General features: G+C 47.8%; 1 protein-coding gene across 3 annotated transcripts in view; it reads left to right on the top strand.

Moving 5' to 3' along the window:
* The window catches only part of fhip1aa (FHF complex subunit HOOK interacting protein 1Aa), a 198,591-nt gene that overhangs the window by 72,887 nt on the left and 111,175 nt on the right, over positions 1-14,529 (top strand). The window lies entirely within an intron of this gene.

Genomic DNA, 14,529 nt, shown 5'->3' with positions numbered 1-14,529 from the left:
TTTGTCTATTCTCAGCTAGACAGCTAAATGGACTGGTGAGATGTTTCTTTCTTGATGGGGCTTTATTATTATCTCCCATCGGGTTTATAAAAGGAGGAGCAGAGTGAAATAATTAGAAAATTGAAATATAAAGAAGCAATTTTTTTAATGTGTTTTTCCTGTCGCCTTTTATCTTTGTAATCTCCTCCAGCTCTACAACCCTCCGAGATCTCTGTGCTTCTCCAATTCTGGCCTCTTGTGTATCCCCTATTTTAATTGCTCTGTGGCGGCAGTGCTTTCAGCTGCCTGGGCCCTAAGCTCTGGAATTTCCTCCCTAAACCTACATTACAACAGTGACTACACTCCAAAAGTACTTTGAGATGTCTGGTGGGCGTGAAAGGCGCTTTATAAATGCAAGTCTTTCTTTTAAATCACTCCGCTTCTCTACCTCTCTCTCCTTTTAAGATGCTCCTTAAAACCCAGCTCCTTGACCAAGCTTTTGCTCATCTATCCTAACATCTCCTTATGTGGCTCGGTGTCAACTTTTGTTTGTTAACTCTCCTGTGAAGCACCTTGGGATGTTTTACTATGTTAAAGACGCTATATAAATGCTGCTTGTTGTTGTTTAGGTTTCTCCCAGTGTCGAGCGCTATACCCAGCAGTGAGTGCAACATGCTTCTTGGCTTTTGCCTATGCTGCTCTGCAGCCATCTCATAGGGTATGTGTGAGAATGACTGACGATGTAACTTAGACCTGTGAGGGTAATTTGTTTGATCAGGTATCTGCCACGACTCGGTTTCACAGCCACATCATTTTCCTCAGCAACTGTCTCCGGTTCCAACTTGTTCCACGTGGATTCCAACTAAACTTCCACCCTTCGTGTTTTGGATCCACCCAGGATTACAAATATCTCCAAGATATTAATCGTCCCTCGAACTACTGCTCTCGCCGCATCTTGAGATCCACGGCCCACACCATGCGGCGCCCCATGAACACTCTCGACCTCTCTCTTCAGCAGCACCGACACACTCTATCTCAAAGCTGTCCGGGTCCACCGTTCCATTTCATCCTTCGACTCATCTGACGCTTCAATAAAAAACTTTTTTTCTTCCTTTCTGATGTCAAGGATCGCAAGCTTCATCAACTCTTGAACACCAACACCTCTCCGGAACCTTCTTCCCCTTCACTTTCCTCTGACCCCCCTTCTCCCAATCTCACCCCTGCCGCGTTTTCACTATCCCCTCTGACCTTTCCCTCTCTGACCCGAACGATCAGTACTCAACAAAGGCCTGAGCTTCATCCTCTTACGCCCCCACCTCAATGAATTTCAAGCTCGGCACGATGTTGAGCTCTTTTTCCGCCGCCTTCGTCTCCGTGCCCACTTCTCTGGCCAGGAGTCTTCCCCTCGCATGGCTGACCCTTTCTCCCGCTTTCAGAATTCCCGTTCTACCTGGACCCCTCCCTCTGGCCTCTTACCCTCTCTAGATCTTTTCATTGCTAACTGCCGCCACGACATTGGCTGTCTCCATTTCTCTGCTCCTCTCACTCACTCCAACCTACTTCCCTCTGAACTTGCAGCACTCCATTCTCTCAGATCCAACCCCGACATTGTCATTAAACCTGCTGACAAGGGTGGTGCTGATGTTGTTTGGCGAACCGACCTCTACCTAGCGGAAGCTGAACGCCAACTCGCCGACACCTCCACCTACCTCCACCTGGACCATGACCCCACTACCGAACATCAAACCACCGTTTCCAAGACTCACTGACCTCATCTCCTCTGGCGATCTTCCCCCCATGGCCACCAACCTCATAGTCCCCCAACCCCGCACAGCCCGCTTCTACCTCCTTCCCAAGATCCACAAACAGGACTGCCCTGGAAGACCCATCGTTTCAGCCTGTTCTTGCCCTACGGAACTTATCTCTTCCTATCTCGATTCTATCTTTGCTCCCCTTGTCCAGTCTCTTCCCACCTACATCCGCAACTCTTCTGACGCCCTCCGCCACTTTAACAGTTTCCAGTTTCCTGGCCCCAACCGCCTCCTTTTCACCATGGACGTACAATCCCTCTACACCTCCATCTCCCACCAGGATGGCCTGAGGGCGCTCCGCTTCTTCCTTGAACAGAGGCCCAACCAGTCCCCATCCACCACCACCCTCCTCCGCCTGGCTGAACTTGTTCTCACATTGAACAACTTCTCCTTTCACTCCACTCATTTCCTCCAAATTAAAGGTGTTGCTATGGGTACCCGCATGTGTCCTAGCTATGCCTGCCTTTTCATGGGATATGTGGAACACTCTTTGTTCCAGTCCTACTCGGGTCCCCTCCCTCTCCTCTTTTTCCGGTACATTGATGACTGTATCGGTGCCGCTTCCTGCTCGCGCCCTGAACTAGACAATTTCATTCACTTTGCCCCCAATTTCCACCCTTTCCTCACCTCCACATGGTCCATCTCTGACTCTTCCCTTCCCTTCCTCGATTTCTCCGTCTCCATCTCTGGGGATAGGTTATTGACCAACATTCGCTACAAGTCCACCGACTCCCACAGCTACCTGGATTACACTTCCTCCCACCCCACCTCCTGTAAGGACTCTATTCCATTCTCTTAGTTTCTCCGTCTCCACCACATCTGCTCCGACGATGCCACCTTTCACACCAGCGCTTCCGACATGTCTTCCTTTTTCCTCAACCGAGGATTCCCCTCTACCGTGGTTGACACGGCCCTCGACCGGGTCCGTTCTATCTCCCGCACTTCAGCCCTCACCCCTGCCCCTCCCTCCCAGAACCACGATAGGGTTCTCCTTGTCCTCACCTTTCACCCCACCAGCCTCCAGATTCAATGGAGCATCCTCCGCCATTTCCGCCATCTCCAACGTGATCCCACCACCAAACGCATCTTCCCCTCCCCTCCCCTTTCAGCATTCCATAGGGACCGCTCCCTCTGAGACACCCTAGTCCACTCTTCTATCACCCCCAGCACCCCTTCCCCTTCGCCCGGCACCTTCCCGTGCAAGCGCAGGAGATGCAACACCTGCCCATATACCACCCCCCTCCCCACTGTCCAGGGCCCCAAACACCCCTTCCAGGTGAAACAGCGATTTACTTGTACTTCTTGCAATCTAGTATACTGTATTCACTGCTCACGATGCGGTCTCCTCTACATTGGGGAGACCAAACGCAGATTGGGTGACTGCTTTGCGGAACACCTCCGTTCAGTCCGTAAGGGTGACCCCGAGCTTCCGGTCGCCTGTCATTTCAATTCACCGTTCCATTCCCACTCAGACCTCACCGTCCTCGGGCTCTTGCATTGTTCCACGGAAGCTCAGCGTAAACTCGAGGAACAGCACCTCATCTTCCGATTAGGCACTTTACAGCCTTCCGGACTCGATATCGAGTTCAACAACTTCAGATCATAACCTTGGCCCCTATTATATTTCTATATTTTTTATCTACAATTTTTGTTTGTGACTTTTCCCTTTTTTTTCTCTCTCCCACACGGCAGCTGTCTTTCACTCTGCCAGCGCATTTCACACTTCATTTAGAGCCATTGTCTGTTTCTTTACCTGTCCTATCACTATCTCGTCTCACCTTGAATATCTCTTAATGGCCCAGAAATTCCAGAACGGGGCTTGCAGCGCGTGCAAGCCCCGTATTTACACTTACCCCGCGCTACTGACGATCAGCTCCAGGGACGCCTGGACTTGGTGAATGAAAAAGAAGAATCCCGGGCAGCGTATGACGTCACGCCGCCCAGGAGTGCAGCCAGCGCGAAGCCAGGAGCGTGCAGTGTAAGTGAGACACGCCCCTTGAGGTCTCAGTTTCACTGGACACGCCCCCAATGTTTCTGTCAAGCTGCTAATCATTTTTACATGCAAAGCAGCAGTTTAAATAGGTTTTTGGAAGTTTTTTGAAGATTTTGGTAACTTTTATAAACTTTTTAAAATGTTTACATTATTTTGAGTAATCTGAAGTAGTTTTAAAGAGAATTAAAGCAATTTAAAGACTTTTAAAAGCCCTAAAAGAATTTTTTTAATTCCATTTATTTATTTAGCAATGTCGTCGTCATACGTGTCTTCACACTGTTCCCTTTGGGGAACTGTATGAAGTGGTGGAAGGATTTATGGCCGTGATTAACGCTCATTCCGTGACCGTAACCATCTTTGAACCAGCCATTAGGGCGGTTAGTCCTATGGCGGGAGGGTTTTACGGGCTCCCACAAGCTATAGAAGGAGGGGGGGCCACCCACACCCACGGACGCAAATATCCCACTGGATGTCAACCCAGAATTTAGAGCCGGAGCTCCGACTCCACTTGCCGGGACTGCCTGGAGCGGGGTTCGAAACCCTACCCTGCTCTGGCCCAGCGGCGGGGATCCTACCGCTATGACAAAGGCCCAATCCGATTAGCAACGTGAAATGGCAGCATAGGGCTCCAGTCACGGGGAGGGAAAAGGCGCAGGAAACGTATGGGTGTCACCTTTTGTGCGGAGTGGGCCTTTTGCGTAGCAGTAAGCATCCCCGCCACTGGGCCAGAAGGAGTAGGGTTTTGAACCCCACTCCAGACAGTCCCGGCAAGTGGAGTCGGAGTTCCAACTTTAAATTCTGGGTGGACATCCAGCGGGATACTTGCGTCCGTGGGTGTTGGTGGCCCCCCCCCTCAGATGGGTTGTGGGAGCCCGTAAAACCCTCCCGCCATAGGACTAACCACCCTAATGGCTGGTTCAAAGATGGTTACGGTCACGGAATGAGCGTTAATCACGGCCATAAATCCTTCCACCACTTCATACAGTTCCCCAAAGGGAACAGTGTGAGGATACGTACGATGATGACCTCTTGCGCAATGCACCTCCTTGGACCCTCAGTCGCAGATGCGAGGGGGCAAGTCGTGCAATTGTTAAATTTTTCATTTTATTGACATGTAAAATGTTGGCCCAGTAATTCCCTTCCAACTGCGCGAGTACGGTCGGGGTACTTACGCATCTGGCCGGATGAAATGCCGGTTTTCAGCATGCACAGTGCTTTTGGGGAAAACCGGCATTTCCTGTCCTCTGAACGAAGGGGTTCAGAGGCAGAACGCGTGTGACTGCACAGGCAGCGCGTGCGCAGTATAATTCGCCGCTTTCATTACTGCTTTCAGTGAGGTCAAGTCCTTACAACTTACACATGAAAAAAGCATGGGTACAGTTGCTCCAGAGGCTGCGGAGGAAGATATTTCTTATCGTGGAGCTTCTGAAAGTATGTATGTCTGTATATATTCCTTTGCGTGTTATGTATATATTCCTTTACTTATGTGTATGAATGTATTATTTAATTATGACTTTCAGAGAAAGTAACTTATTTGAAAATCATAATTAAAAACATACATTCATACACATTAGTAAAGGAATATAAAACATACATACATATACGTAAAGGAATATATGTGGACATACATACATAACTCATTCTCACATTCCATTCACACAGCCACAATTGCTCCTTCTACCTACCGTTCTGAAAACCCTTTAAAAAAAAAAAAAATTTAACTTTAAAACTTAGTTAAAATTTCTTAAAATAACTTCCCTCCCTTTCCCAAACAAAAATATTGCATTTCAGAAGCTCCACGATAAAATGTTTCTTCCTCCGCAGCCAATGAACCACTTTACACTTGCTTTTTTCAAGTGTAACTTCTGAGGACTTACCCTCACGGATTTCATGAATGAAATCTACGAAGTTCACTGCGCAAGCGCTGCCTGTGCAGTCGCACGCACTCGAGGTCTGGAAATGCCGGCGTTCCCCGCATGCGCTGTTCATGCTGAACGCCGGCATTTCCAACGGCCAGATGCGTGAGTACCCCGAGCGCACTCACGCCTTTGGCCGCGAATTTCTGGCCCAATGTCTCTTCTTTCATCCCCTCCCCCATTTCCCAGCCCCCAAACTGCCTTTTGTTTCATTTCCTGCCTTTTCTCTCAGTTCTGTAGAAGGGTTTCGACCTGAAACGGTGACTCTATTTCTCTCTCCACGGACGTTGCCTGGCCTGCTGAGTTTTTCCAGCATGTTCTGTTGTTATTCCTGTGAGGGTAATGGTAGCTATGGGTATGGGCCCTCCTTCTATGCAGTATGTTCTATTGAAGCTCAACCACATTGGACCAGATTTTCATTGGGCTGTGAGGCGGGCTTTCAGGCATGTGGGGGGGGCAAAAATCCCGAATTCGGGGGTCCCGACACCATCCCGCCCAAAACCCGCCTCCACGTAAGTTTCAAGGGAGGTGGGTACCCGCCCCGCACTGGGACCCACCGACCCGAGGCGGGAAGGGATTAGTGAAATTAACTGCCTGTTAACAGGTAGTTAACAGGCAGTTTAAAACATTTTTTTTATTCATTGATGGGATGTGGGCGTCGCTGGCTAGGCCTGCATTTAGTGCCCATCCCTAATTGCCCTTGAGAAGATGGTGGTGAGCCGCCTTCTTGAACCGCTGCAGTCCATATGGTGTAGGTACACCCACAATGCTGTTAGGAAGGGAGTTCCAGGATTTTGGCCCAGTGACAGTGAAGGAACGGCGATACAGGTCCAAGTCAGGATGGTGTCTGGCTTGGAGGGGAACTTGTAGGTGGTGATGTTCCCATGCGTCTGCTGCCCTTGTCCTTCTAAGTGGTAGAGGTCGCGTGTTTGGAAGGTGCTGTTGAAGGAGCTTTGGCGAGTTGCTGCAGTGCATCTTGTAGATGGTACACACTGCAGCCACAGTGCGCCGGTGGTGGAGGGAGTGAATGTTGAAGGTGGTGGATGGAGTGCCAATCAAGCGGGCTGCTTTATCCTGAATGGTGTCGAGCTTCTTGAGTGTTGTTGGAGCTGCACTCATCCAGGCAAGTGGAGAGTATTCCATCACACTCCTGACTTGTGCCTTGTAGATGGTGGAAAGGCTTTGGGGAGTCAGGAGGTGAGAATTCCCAGCCTCTGGCCTGCTCTTGTAGCCACAGTATTTATATGGCTGGTCCAGTTCAGTTTCTGATCAATGGTAACCCCCAGGATGTTGATAGTGGGGGATTCAGCGATGGTAATGCCATTGAATGTCAAGGGGCGATGGTAGAGTCTCGCTTGTTGGAGATGGTCATTGCCTGGCACTTGTGTGGTGCGAATGTTACTTGCCACTTGTCAGCCCAAGTCTGAATGTTGTCCAGGTCTTGCTGCATATGGACACGGACTGCGTCAGTATCTGACGAGTCTCGAATGGTGCTGAACAGTGTGCAATCATCAGCGAACATCCCCACTTCTGACCTTATGATGGAGGGAAGGTCATTCATGAAACAGCTGAAGATGGTTGGGCCTAGGACACTGCCCTGAGGAACTCCTGCAGTGATGTCATGTGATTAAGATGAATGACCTCCAACAACCACAGCCAACTTCCTTTGTGCTAGGTATGATTCCAACCAGTGGAGAGTTTTCCCCTTGATTCCCATTGACTTCAGTTTTGCTAGGGCTCCTTGATGCCACACTCAATCAAATGCTGCCTTGATGTCAAGTGCAGTCACTCTCACCTCACCTCTTGAGTTCAGCTCTTTTGTCCATGTTTGGACCAAGGCTGTAATGAGGTCAGGAGCTGAGTGGCCCTGGCGGAACCCAAACTGGGCGTCAGTTAGCAGGTTATTGCTGAGTAAGTGCCGCTTGATAGCACTGTCGACGACACCTTCCATCACTTTGCTGATGATTGAGAGTAGACTGATGGGACGGTAATTGGCCGGGTCGGATTTGTCCTGCTTTTTGTAGACAGGACATACTTGGGCAATTTTCCACATTGCCGGGTAGATGCCAGTGTTGTAGCTGTACTGGAACAGCTTGGCTAGGGGCACAGCTAGTTCTGGAGCACAAGTCTTCAGTACTATTGCCGGAATGTTGTCAGGGCCCATAGCCTTTGCAGTATCCAGTGTCTTCAGCCGTTTCTTGACATCACGTGGAGTGAATTGAATGGGCTGAAGACTGGCATCTGTGATGCTGGGGACCTCAGGAGGAGGCCGAGATGGATCATCCACTCGGCACTTCTGGCTGAAGATAGTTGCAAATGCTTCAGCCTTGTCTTTTGCACTCATGTGCTGGGCTCCACCATCATTGAGGATGGGGATATTTTTGGAGCCTCCTCCTCCTGTTAACTAATCCCTATTTTGAGGGGTGTCATATGGGATTCCCGACGGCTCCAAACCACGCCAGGTTGGAGCAGGCGGGCCGTCGGGTTGAAGGACTTGGAGGGGTCGCGATGTCGGTGTTCAGGTGAGTGATGGGTACATGAGTGCAAAGGTAAGTGTGTTTGGTGTGTCTAAAGTGTGTAAAGAAGTTTTACTTACCTGTACTTAACAGCCTTTCTTCCTCTAGGCATCGGGAGTCCATCACTCAGCCGGAACTGAAAGCCGAACGGCTGCGATCTGTCAAAAGTGACAGCCTTCAGCTTTCAGTGCCGGTGACAGTTCTAACTGAGTCTGCGTAGAAGGACTCAGGTTAGAAGTCAGGCTGTCAGTGTTTGACAGCTTCAAACAGCTGTGAAACACTGATATTTCATCTGATAAAAACTCTTGACAGATGAAATTTCAGTCTGTGACGTCACCTGTTGCCGGGTGGCCCTTAATTGGCCTGCTGAGCCCACTGGGTGGGCTCAACAAGGTCAATCAAGGGAAAATCACGTCGATTGGCCGGACGTCGATGGAGGCGGGACTAAAACCCGAAAGTTGTAGTCCCGCCTCTTTCCCGACAGCTTAATGAAAATCCAGCCCATTGTCTCCATTTTTGATATGGTTTTGTCTGCGGGCCTATAAACAAATACTGTGGCTTGCCTTTATAATTGTGTTAATTTCATATAAGTTTACATGTAGAACAAGCAGTCTCTAAAGGTTGACCAGACTAATTAGTTGCAAAGGAGGTGTTAATTTGGAGTTGTTTAATTGTGGCTTGGGAATGTATCATTACAGGAACATCCTTCCAACTTCCCCTTTCAAGCCTGACAAGTTTAAACCAAACAGAATGATAAATTATGTCTTTGACAGTGATTCAGCTAATACTTTGGGGATCAGGCAAGTTGCTTCATGAATTACATTTATTTGGTCCTCTGCAGTGTTGCAGTTTTTTTCTTTGAGGTTGGTATGTAGGCCGAACTCAGGCTACCACATTAGAACTGTTGAACTAGTGCTGTGAAAGTCATTAATAGTTTCGAACAGTAACATTCAGTAACATTCATGAAATTCTATCTTGGTATTTTAACGTTGTTTACAAGATGAAAGATGCTCTGGTAGCTACAAAGTTAGAGCACTGGGCCTCTGAAAAATGCAAATTTGAATCCAAATATACTTGGGAATTGGGCAGACAGGTGGCAGATAAAATTCAATGTAGAGAAATAAAATTCAGCATTGAGAAATACAAAGTGCTTCACACGGGGACAAAAAATCCAGGAAGGGACATTAATTAAATGGAAAGGAAATAATGGCCCGGATTTTGCGGTCAGCGGCGAATGAACGGCGCTCGCTGTTCATTACGCTTACAGCTGCCCACAGACTTTTAGTGGCCTTCTACAGTTTACAAAAGCCAAATAGCAACAGAAACACTCAGCAGGTCAGGCAGCATCTGTGGAAAGAGAAACAGAGTTAACTAAAACTTGCATTTATATAGCACCTTTAACGTAGTAAAACGTCCCAAGGTGCTTCACAGGAGTATTATAAGACAAAATATTTGACACTGAGCCACGTAAGGAGAAATTAGGACAGGTGACCAAAAGCTTGGTCAAAGAGATAGGTTTTAAGGAGCGCCTTAAAGGAGGAAAGAGAGGTAGAGAGGTGGAGAGGTTTAGGCAGGGAATTCCAGAGCTTAGGGCCTAGGTATCAGAAGGCATGACCACCAATGGTTGAGCGATTATAATCAGGGATGCTCAAGAGGGCAGAATTAGAGGAGCGCAGATATCTCGGGGTGGGGGGGCGGGGTTGTGGGGGAGAATTTTGAAATCGAGGTATTGCTTAACCAGGAGCCAATGTAGGTCAGCGAGCACAGGGGTGATGGGTGAACGGGACTTGGTGCGAGTTAGGACATGGGCAGCCGAGTTTTGGATCACCTCAAGTTTATGTAGGGTAGAATGTGGGAGGCCAGCCAGGAGTGCGTTGGAATAGTCAAGTCTAGAGGTAACAAAGGCATGGATGAGGGTTTCAGCAGCGGATGAGCTGAGGCAGGGGCGGAGACAGGTGATGTTACGGAGGTGGAAATAGGCGTTCTTTGTTATGCTGCGGATATGTGGCCGGAAGCTCATTTCAGGGTCAAATATGACACCAAGGTTGCGAACAGTGTGCTTCAGCCTCAGGTAGATGTTAGGGAGAGAGATGGAGTCAGTGGCTAGGGAATGGAGTTTGTGGCAGGGACCGGAAACCATGGCTTCGGTCGTCCCAATATTTAATTGGAGAAAATTTCTGCTCATCCAGTACTGGATGTCTGACAAGCAGTCTGACAATTTAGAGATCGTGGAGGGGTTGAGAGAAGTGGTAGTGAGGGTAGAGCTGGGTGTCGTCAGCATACATGTGGAAACTGACGCTGTGTTTTCGGATGATGTCGCCGAGGGGCAGCATGTAGATGAGAAATAGGAGGGGGCCAAGAATAGATCCTTGGGGGACACCAGAGGTAATGGTGCAGGAGCGGGAAGAGAAACTATTGCAGGTGATTCTCAGGCTATGATTTAGATAGATAAGAATGGAACCAGGCAAGTGCAGTCCCACCCAGCAGGACAACGGTGGAGAGGTGTTGGAGGAGGATGGAGTGGTCAACCACATCAAAGGCTGCAGACAAGTCAAGAAGGACGAGGAGGGATAGTTTACCTTTGTCACAGTCACAAAGGATGTCATTTGTGACTTTGATGAGAGCCGATTTGGTACTGTGGCAAGGGCGGAAACCTTATTGGAGGGATTCAAACATGGAATTGCGGGAAAGATGGGCACGGATTTGGGAGAGGAAAGGGAGGTTGGAGATGGGACGGTAGTTTGCAAGGACGGAGGGGTCAAGAGTTGGTTTTTTGAGAGGAGTGATGATGGCAGATTTGAGGGACAGTACCTGAGGAGAGAGAACCGTTAACAATGTCAGCTAACATGGGAGCCAGAATAGGAAGTTGGGTGGTCAGCAGTTTGGTGGGAATAGGGTCGAGGGAGCAGAAAGTGGGTCTCCTGGACAAGATGAGCATGGAGAGCTCGTGAGGGGAGATTGGAGAGAAACTGGACAAAGATATGAGTTCAGGGCTAGGGCAGGGGGGAACCTTAGAGGAAGTTTGGCCCAGTGGGCTAGGGGAAAGAAGGGAAATGGCAGAGGCAGCTGAATGGATGGTCTCAATCTTAGAGACAAAGTAGTCCATGAGCTCCTCACACTTGTTGTTGGAGGTGAGGGTGGAGGAGACGGGAGAGCGGTTTAAGAAGACAGGTAGCAGTGGAGAATAGAAGCCGGGGTTTATCTTTGCATTCCAGAATGATTCTGGAATAGTGAGCAATTTTGGCAGACAGGAGCAGGGCTCGATAATACTTTATGTGGTCCAGCCAAATCTGGCGGTGAATGGCTAAACCAGTTGTCTGCCATATCCATTCAAGTCTGCGTCCCTTGGACTTAAGGGAGCGAGGATGAAGGCCGTACCAGGGAGAACGGCCAGGGTGCGATAGAGTAATTGTTTTAATAGGGACTAGGGCATCAAAGGTGGTGGTGATGGTGTGGTTGAGCAGATCGGTAGCTGCAGAAATGTCATGGTTAATGGAGGGCTAAAGGCTGGACAATTGGGATTTCATAAGTGCAGTTGTAGGAAAGTTGGGAGAGTGTTTTTTCCAGGGTCGGACATAGAAGGAAGTAGGGTTGTGGGGGGTGGAAGAGGTATGTGGGTGGAGAGCGGTACGAGGAAGTGGTCAGAGATGGCGTTATCTGCGATTGATACAATGGGAGTAGCGAGGCCACGAGAGATGGCAAGATCGACGGAGTGGCCGTGAATATGGGTTGGCGAATTTACATGGAGGGAGAGATTAAGGGAGGATAGGAGGCTCGTGAACTCAGAGGGGAGAGAGCATGATGAATTGAGATGGAGGTTGAAATCACGGAGGATGAGAAGTCGTTTGGTGCAGAGGCTGAGGGAGGAAAGCAGTGAAGATATCTCAGTAATAAAAGTTTTATGGTACTTGGTTGGGCGGTAGAGAACGAGAGGTGGTGACAATGGTTTTAGGAAAGAAGTGAGGAAAGGGAGCCATTGACAATGCCGGTTGTCATGGGACCAGGAGGGGCCAGTTGTCATGGGACCAGGAGAGGCCGGTTGTCATGGGACCAGGAGGGGCCGGTTGTCATGGGACCAGGAGGGGCTGGTTGTCATGAGACCAGGAGGGGTAGGTGAGTTGTTTTGCACAGGTTGGGAAGGGGATCGTGGAAGCATTAGATTTTTGTAACATGTATTCTGCCTGAGAAGGTTTATTTGTGTCATTTTCACAGGGTTACACACTGTGCCTCAGTTCAATAATCATAGCAAACTTTGACAAGTGTACTTGTATCAAAAGGGGGCAAGTATGTTGGAATGTGTATCACACGACGCCCAGTACCCACTGTAATTCAGCTATGATTTACAGTGTCAAATAGGATTATGGAATTTCATTGCTGACTATCCAAATCACTTCTTTCATTATAAAATCCTATGGAATATGATGATGTAGAAACAGTTGGTATGATCACTAGTGACTTTTGATGTCATTTCAGAGGAGAAATTTTGAATTGCTACTGGTTCTTGTTCTGTCTTTGCAAGGTTATGTTCACAGATGCTGAAGAAGTGGCTATTGAGCCATAAGCAAGTTGCCTTACAGTTATACAATAGCAAAATACTGCAGATGCTGGAAATCTGAAATAACAGAAAATACTGGAAACACTCAGCAGGCCAGACAGCATCTGTGAAGAGAGAAACAGAGTTAACGTTATGTTTATGATGAACCTGCAGTTGAGATGTTTGTTTCTTTTAGTGTGGTCCTTGCAGTGGATCTCTGCCTTCTCTGTGATCCATTAATCTGCATTCTGTATGATCCATTAGTTGTATCTGTATCTTGATCCATTAGTTTTCCTTGAAAATAAAATAGCTTCCTTTTGTGGTACCGTATGTAATCAGTCTGTGCATGGATTATTGAAACGTGAAAACTTCTTGGTTCTCGTTATTTGATAGTACTTACCTCTCTTCAAAAGACAATTATTAAACTTGTTGGTAAGAGTCAAGACAAAGCAAAGGTTGCATGTCCTGAATTGATGCATTAGAATGGATTTGTATGTCGAAAATGCTACTTATACAGTAGATAGAATAATATTGCCATTATTTATGCTACACCACCTCTCCCGTTTCACTGCTTGAGGACATGTGGGACAAAGTTGTACTCCTGTCGTAACAGCTTTTGAATTTGCCCCACCTAATGGTTGCTATGTAATTGCAGTGGTTTGCTACCATGGTAACTGCCCTGTAGTTGTCTTCACTACATGGGTGGATACAGGACTTTCATCAAAGTTCCTGCTCTAGATCTCCGACTCGATTTCCCCCATCTGTCCTGAGTTAGTTGATCTCAGCCAGGGGAGCAGTTGGCGGCTACAATTTGGATGTTGGGCTCCCGATTCGCTATCCAAGGACCCCCTGCTGGTAACTTGGTCATCAGTCAGGACAGGGCTGGGTTGCAATTGCTCCCGTGGTGAAATTACCTGCCAACAACAGCTGCCCAGGTTTACACATGAAGAATGGTCACTTGTGCGAGGTATTGCCCATCGAATGATACCTCCGCAAGTAGTCAATGCCTTCAGGAGAGGAGAAAACTAGCGAGGAATAAAATACCAATAGCAAAAGGAAAAGCAGTTTTAAAAACGGTCATGCCTTCTGCCCTCATCCGCGAAAGAATTCCTAACATTGGTTTCAGAAAATTGATCTCAGTTGATCTCCCTGATTTGCTGAATTTGTTTGACGGAGGAATCAAACATTCGTGCTCATCAATGTATATTACCCTTGTGCAAATAGGGATATGAAATGTGTGTTCAGTGTGTTTTGAAAGACTGTTTATAAATCATTTCCCTTGAAAGATCACCATGGAAACTTTTTTGTTTCTAAACTCTGAACATACTACAGGGCAATGACTTAGGCAACAATAGGACTGTGTACATTGCAGCTGCTTCACAGAAGAAAAAGACAAAATCATTTTAAACATCACTGAAGCAGTTTTGCCCAGCAAAATGTATGGTGAAGCTCATGATGGAATGAAACCGAAACAGAAAAAAAGGTAAAGCAGATGCAGATAAATGGTGTACCACTAAATCTCCAGATTTCAAGTGTGTTTCTAGCTTGTGTACAGAAACCTTGAAGAACCAGTTAAGATCAATCTAAGTATTCAGAGTCTAGAAAGTTCTAGCACCTGTAAGTTAAACAATGGCAAAAATGAAGATGTTACATGCCTGCCTGCTTTACCATAAATGGTGTCTGTATTTAACCGTGGTCTTTGCAGTGCCAGCCATAACAACATGCCCTTGTATTTCTCCCAGTAATGAATGTCCAAAGAAGCCCCCTATATGGTTAACGG

The sequence above is a fragment of the Somniosus microcephalus genome, chromosome 2, assembly GCF_052327205.1.
Source record: "Somniosus microcephalus isolate GS21.2 chromosome 2, FLI_Smic_1.0, whole genome shotgun sequence".
In the NCBI taxonomy this organism is placed as follows: domain Eukaryota; kingdom Metazoa; phylum Chordata; class Chondrichthyes; order Squaliformes; family Somniosidae; genus Somniosus; species Somniosus microcephalus.
The sequence above is the reverse complement of the archived record's forward strand: the minus strand, read 5'-3'. Positions and strand labels throughout refer to the sequence as shown.